The sequence below is a fragment of the Mytilus galloprovincialis genome, chromosome 6 (assembly GCF_965363235.1).
Source record: "Mytilus galloprovincialis chromosome 6, xbMytGall1.hap1.1, whole genome shotgun sequence".
Classification (NCBI taxonomy): Eukaryota; Metazoa; Mollusca; class Bivalvia; order Mytilida; family Mytilidae; genus Mytilus; species Mytilus galloprovincialis.
Genome location: NC_134843.1, coordinates 66,622,949 through 66,630,593, shown reverse-complemented (window position 1 = coordinate 66,630,593; position 7,645 = coordinate 66,622,949). Strand labels below are relative to the sequence as shown.

At 32.8% G+C, this 7,645-nt stretch overlaps 1 long non-coding RNA gene across 1 annotated transcript; it reads right to left on the bottom strand.

Annotated features, from left to right (window-relative positions):
• Positions 1–4,206: 4,206 nt before the first annotated feature.
• On the bottom strand, positions 4,207–7,144 carry LOC143078271 (uncharacterized). Its single transcript, XR_012979145.1, has 4 exons — positions 6,841–7,144; positions 6,076–6,136; positions 5,154–5,221; positions 4,207–4,578 (listed from the first exon to the last, which is right to left on the bottom strand). It is a non-coding gene; the product is annotated as an uncharacterized LOC143078271 (long non-coding RNA).
• Positions 7,145–7,645: the final 501 nt, after the last annotated feature.

Genomic DNA, 7,645 nt, shown 5'->3' with positions numbered 1-7,645 from the left:
ACCTGTTGTCAATGAGGAAATCAAGCATCTCGATATTAACCGTTTCAGAGATTTTTTTTTGTTTTGAATCAGAGTGATTTTTAACAGAGTAGGATTTATCCTTCCCTAAGACAAGATACTTGTATCTACGTTGGTCATTCTTTTTTATGAAAAAAAGCAATACCAACTGTCTTTTAGTTTAGAATTGAGAATAGTTGTGTAAAGTGTAGAAAATTCTACACTTTTATGCTAATGCAAGAGGAAAGAGTCTTAGATTGTATATACTCTAAAAGATTTTTGAGTTTTTAAGTATCCACATCTGTGTCATGCCACCGATAAAAGCAGTTTCATAATAACTTTGAAGCCTGGCTTTGATTGCTGATACCATAGGGAAACGCGTAAGTAAACAATAGAATCGCGTTTGTGCTGCATTTTGATCATAATTTTTAAATTTGCACAACACATTAACTTCGATAAATTAAATATCCCTCAACTACATGTATTAGATTTTCATCGATATTTCCACGCTTGCTTTGCTCAGTTCAAACATTCTTAGAAGCTCGTAAGGTTTGAGTTTCCTTCTCAGCCAGGAGGTTTATCACGTTCACTCTAAATATACTCATCATAGATACCAGGATTGAAATTTTGTATTTACGCCAGACGTGCGTTTCGTCTAGACTCATCAGTGACGCTCGAATAAAAAAAGTTAAAAAAAAAGCCAACTTAAGTACAAATTGAAACAACATTAAGTACCAAAAGTTTCCAAATTTTTTGACAAATTTAGCTTATGTAATGTATTCCTGAGGCATATAACATGATCACGTGTAAATGTAGAAAGTGTTTGTAAACAATTACCACGTGTTTTTTGTGCAACAAGTCTTTACATTCTACATGTTGTATAACCATACGACTATATTTAGTGACAACTTGAATGTTTTTAATCAATTAGTAGAAGTTCCTGTGTATCTTTCATGTACAAATGCATGAATGTTAACGTATATTTTCGTTTCCGGCTCTATTAAGGAATCTAGACGCTACCGTGATTTTACCTCCAAATTGAAGAGTTCAAGTGCTACCATTGGTCAAGAATAACGTATTCGGAATGAGCGTGACTTTAATCTTCCGATAGATGGCGCAACATTGTTTTCACAAATGTTGGCTTAATCTGCCAAGGGTGAAGAGAACGTGAGTGGATCATAACCCTTGGCTAGCGAAAATAGGACCGACGTTGATGTAACAGATGATTCATTTGGCATATGGGATTGCATTTCAAACATAGTCCCGACTGAGATATTTCCTGTGGCGATAGACGTTGCAGGGATATATTCATTATTTGTTTCTAGATTTGCATGCATGCATTTCTACATATTGGCTTTCTTGGTTCTCAACAATATCGTGAATTCTAAGGAAATTTGTAGTTTGATCTTTCTTTTCAAGGGTATGCTTAACAAAGTACACCGTTATACATGAAAGGAGTACAGCAAGTATTGCAGAAAGAGTGTATATTATTAGCAGCAATCGCTCAGTAGACAAGTTGGAATTTAGTATCAATTGGAAGATACATACTTCATATGCAGAAGGTACTGGAATGGTTCTACATTAAAATGGAAATCGTCTCTTTCATTGTAAAGTTGTGTTTTCAACCGACCAACATTGTCAATTTTAGATGCAAGTCAAGATATGATGCAGACTTAACTGTATATGTTCTTTTTTCTCTAGTTTGGTGTGATAGATGCGATCCACATAGTCACAATATTTTGAATTATTTAGTGAGAGAACATCATCTACTAGTATATAGCGGAAAATCCAGTTAAAGAATATTGCTAACTTCTTTTCTTTCTTCCTGAGAAGGTTTTGTATGTAGTCTGCCTCATAAGAATATAGAAACAAGTTGGCCAGAAGAGGGTCATAGTTGGTTCCTATGGGAATGCTAATTGTTTGTTGAAAAACACATCTTCCAAACGTAACAAACTTGTTGTCAATGAGGAAATCAAGCATCTCGATATTAACCGTTTCAGAGATTTTTTTTTGTTTTGAATCAGAGTGATTTTTAACAGAGTAGGATTTATCCTTCCCTAAGACAAGATACTTGTATCTACGTTGGTCATTCTTTTTTATGAAAAAAAGCAATACCAACTGTCTTTTAGTTTAGAATTGAGAATAGTTGTGTAAAGTGTAGAAAATTCAACACTTTTATGCTAATGCAAGAGGAAAGAGTCTTAGATTGTATATACTCTAAAAGATTTTTGAGTTTTTAAGTATCCACATCTGTGTCATGCCACCGATAAAAGCAGTTTCATAATAACTTTGAAGCCTGGCTTTGATTGCTGATACCATAGGGAAACGCGTAAGTAAACAATAGAATCGCGTTTGTGCTGCATTTTGATCATAATTTTTAAATTTGCACAACACATTAACTTCGATAAATTAAATATCCCTCAACTACATGTATTAGATTTTCATCGATATTTCCACGCTTGCTTTGCTCAGTTCAAACATTCTTAGAAGCTCGTAAGGTTTGAGTTTCCTTCTAAGCCAGGAGGTTTATCACGTTCACTCTAAATATACTCATCATAGATACCAGGATTGAAATTTTGTATTTACGCCAGACGTGCGTTTCGTCTAGACTCTTCAGTGACGCTCGAATAAAAAAAGTTAAAAAAAAAGCCAACTTAAGTACAAATTGAAACAACATTAAGTACCAAAAGTTTCCAAATTTTTTGACAAATTTAGCTTATGTAATGTATTCCTGAGGTAAAAAAAGCCTTAGTATTTCAAAAAATGAAAAAATGTGTAAACAGTTTTCTTCAAAATTATGACCATATCAATGATAGTTCATGTCAACAGAAGCGCTGACGACTGGTTATACCATTGGGGAATCAAAACTCTACCAGCAATCGCAACGACCAAGAGGTTGTAAATAAACTAAACATAGGTTTCAGGATGGAATTTTGTATTTGCGCCATACAAGTGTTTCGTCTACAATTGACTCATCAGTGACGCTCGAATCATAAAAAGTTAAAAAGGCCAACTTAAGTGCATTGAGGACCTAAAATTCCTAAAACAAATTGTCAAATACAACGGAGGTAATTTATTCCTGAGGTAGAAAAATTTTAGTAGAAGTACCAACATTTTCTATACCAGAACGACTCTCGTTTTGATCCTAAATGTCTTTAAACATCGCAGAGCTGTTATTCTCAGATATTTCAAACTTTTTGGTTCACTTCGAATCTGTTGTTTTCTTTGTATTGTAGCCACCCAATTGGTGGTTGGGTCACATAAATTGCATCATCAAACATATAACAGTTTTGCTTATTGAAAATACAATTCAAAATTAATCTGTCAAATTGCATTCCAAAATTTAAATTAGATCTGTTATTTAGCTTCATCTGTCGATCTATATATTTACATTGCATTCCATTTCAAAATAGTTGAAGCGTTAAGTTTATAACCAATTATAGAATATACCCATTTGTATAGCGTAATATGAATATCACGAATGAGTAAGATTGGTGCGTAAGTTGAAAAAAAAATGTTGAGTTCTGCAATGTAAAGTTTAAGTGTTGTAGCGTCTGCAATTCAATCTGTATACGGATGTTCACATTGGCTTGAATCAATCATTAAAAGTTGACATGGATTCGTATATCCTGCTTCGTTTATCTGCTGGCTTGATGAATTGCCATTTTCATTAAGGCGCGTTCGGACCGACGCATCTTCGCCAGCCAAGGGTTACGATCCACTCCCGTTCTCTTCACCCTTGGCGGATTGAGAAAAATTTCGGAGACACAAGGTAAGGATTTGTATTGGTTGCAGTCGAAACTCGCTGCATCCAATCAAAAAGCGCATATAACATGATCACGTGTAAATGTAGAAAGTGTTTGTAAACAATTACCACGTGTTTTTTGTGCAACAAGTCTTTACATTCTACATGTTGTATAACCATACGACTATATTTAGTGACAACTTGAATGTTTTTAATCAATTAGTAGAAGTTCCTGTGTATCTTTCATGTACAAATGCATGAATGTTAACGTATATTTTCGTTTCCGGCTCTATTAAGGAATCTAGACGCTACCGTGATTTTACCTCCAAATTGAAGAGTTCAAGTGCTACCATTGGTCAAGAATAACGTATTCGGAATGAGCGTGACTTTAATCTTCCGATAGATGGCGCAACATTTTTTTCACAAATGTTGGCTTAATCTGCCAAGGGTGAAGAGAACGTGAGTGGATCATAACCCTTGGCTAGCGAAAATAGGACCGACGTTGATGTAACAGATGATTCATTTGGCATATGGGATTGCATTTCAAACATAGTCCCGACTGAGATATTTCCTGTGGCGATAGACGTTGCAGGGATATATTCATTATTTGTTTCTAGATTTGCATGCATGCATTTCTACATATTGGCTTTCTTGGTTCTCAACAATATCGTGAATTCTAAGGAAATTTGTAGTTTGATCTTTCTTTTCAAGGGTATGCTTAACAAAGTACACCGTTATACATGAAAGGAGTACAGCAAGTATTGCAGAAAGAGTGTATATTATTAGCAGCAATCGCTCAGTAGACAAGTCGGAATCTCTTTTAGCTTGTCTTTTATCTGTAAAAAAAAAAGGATATTTTAGATAAATGATTTTTTGATAATATTGACTATTCAAAATGCAACCGATATTGACAGCTTATTTTACTCATGATTCAGAAATACTGAAATGATGTGAGAAATTGACTAATCAGATCCATTCAAAACAATTCTTATATCTTATTTTCTTATTGTCTTTTCTCCATTTTCCATTCGATTTTTTATAATGAATTTGTTTGATAGTTAGACTAGCACAACATATATGAATAAAGGTATACAGAATGACATACTCACATCAAGGAAGTTTTCAATCAATAATTACTATTGAAAATATAATGGTTAAACATTAGATTAAATAATTATTTAATAAAGAGTGATTCATAATTCATTCCTGGACATCTATAGGTGGTATTATAAAGAAAATTTATAAACCCAAACCCACAATATTTTTTGTCTATCATGGGGATACATGAACTCAAGTATTAGTTATATTTCTAATAGCTGAAGACCGCACATTCACGTAGTTGTCCTGTATTGTCTTTATTGCTCTCCCAAGTTTATCTTTATATCAATTGGATAAATTTGAATAAATTTACCCGAAACACTATTGCTGATTGTCGTGATTGTGTTAAAAGCATTGTCTGTAGTAAGAGGAAACTCTGATCTAAAATAATTGAAATATGTTATCATTAATTATCTTACAGGTAACACGTGCAAATGATATACTAAGATCAATTAGCGAATAACCCACTTATCCCCATTAAAACATTACCCGCCTTTAAAACCAAAAACAATTACACAGAACAAAGCACACAAGAAACGAAATTGTAAACAAACTAATACGTCAGCAATTTGGATAATATTACATAAAACTATGTATCTAATAAATTAAATACTAAGGTTTTTTTGTCAAAGCAAAAAGGTAAATTAAAATTAAAATATAGAACTATTTCAATTTTTTGTTTATGGTAAAACAGGAAAGGTACATGATATCCTATGACATTTCATGTCATGTTTAAAGCCAGGTTTTAATGAAAACAATAGATTTACATAAAAAGAAACGTATAGAGACTGATTAAAATCCTCCCTTGATTTTAATGGCTACATAAAGACACTAGATGGAGTGAAGTACATTTTATAAGTAATATGACTGTTTGCATTTTATGATTTTGTGATTTTTAAAAATGATTTAATTTTCTGACTGTTTTTTTATTTGCTTGCTGCTGGTGATGGTGTTGACGTTGACGTTGATGTTGTTCTTGTTTATGTTTATGTTGGTGTTCGTGTTGATATTGGTGCTGATGTGGGTGTTGCTGTAGATGTTAGTCATTGTGTTATTGTTGGTGATATTGAAGTTATTGTATATGTGGTTGTTGGTAAAGCAGTAATGTTGTTGAAGTCGGAGTTGGTGATGGTATAATGAATGAAGTAGTTTTGTTGTTGATGTTAATTTTAATGCTTAGACCACACTTGTTTTCAATTCTGGCAGATTTCATTAAACATTAACTGTAATCTTACGTAGTTTCATATGAATTCGTCGTCTTGCACTGACTTTCTGTACTGTACATCAATTTAACCCCTAAATTCAAACGATAAATTCAAACGAGGTGATAAAGAATCATAACAAACGTACCGACTTTAACACAAAACATTATCAATAGATTGACACTGTTTGGTCATTTGTCAAACATGGTATGTAAGTGTAAATTTCAATTTTATGAAAGTTTTTATGGTTAAATGAAACACAACATGTTTGTCGGATCTTAGTGTCACCTCTTCATTTTCACACTGATTCTGCAGTACTGTGAAACTAATTTTAAGGTGAAATATTTGATTTTAAACTGTCCACCTTTTGATTGTTTTTTGGTCAAATAAATCCTTTGATTCAAGCGTGTTTGTGTTATTTGGTGTCACTATTGTGAGTATTGAAAACGATAAGTTCATAAAAGGACAACCAATGGACAGATTGAATTTAAGTCATATGAAACTTCAATTTAAAAAAAAAATGTATTTGGTTTTTTTTATAACTAAATGGCTAGTTTTTATTAAAAAAAATATAAACATATACTTTTTTCTCAAGAAAATTCAATTTGCCCAAATTTAGAAGATTTTTTTTATTTGTTTGCTTCCAGTAAACAATTCGCTGATATTTTTCCGAATACAGTGAACTCAGCGTGACCTTTCTCTTAAATATTTGGTGATCGCAATTCGCATGTATCTGTTTTCTGAAACAAATGGATTGAAAGAATAGTATAATCGAATAGTTACTACCGATGAACTTACTATATTCTATTATAACATTACAGCTAGATGTAACCATACATTCGTTTTCGAACTGGAGGAAACAAGGACTAGTGGAGAGCAATCGTGGTACGTAATTTTGGGTATGATCACAGTAACAAGTTGCATCCCTTGTTGTACTTCCTGTGCTACACATTTTCATTCCATCTCCCGTGCAGCTACCTTTCTTGATTTTACAATGACTTGGACCATTATCGGGGTAGCGGTTCGATGGATAATCATGTGGCACGAAAAAGTCATCTTCACACGGAATCTCTTGTATTACGTTTTTACGTGAGTTATATCTAGGTCTGTGTCCTACAAAAATGACATAGGCAGTTAGTTTTATTGAATACGTTTGATCTTGTGCCAAAACAAACATCTTTTTCAAAATAATTATTTTGTAAGTTATTCTGTAGAAACTGTCTTATCCCTCTGATAAAGATTTGAAATGAGCATGTTTGATACTAGAACAATAATAGTTTATAGAAATGTTTATGTTCAAATTAACACCTAATCTATAAGCTCGTATTTATAAAAAGCTCTCCAATTCATATCAAATATTGCATGGCTGTTGCGTACTCTGTGTTGTTATTTTGCTATATCATTGAAACTTTTCCACTATTTCTAAAAACAACTATATAAGATTTAAAGACACTACTGTGTGCATTTATTTCAGGTTATTACTTAAAATTGATTCGTTGCCCTGAAAAAGTAGTTGTCACGTTGTCATGTGTTTAGCTAATATATATAAAAAAAAAAGAAGATGTGGTATGATTTCCAATGAGACAACACTTCACAAGTGACC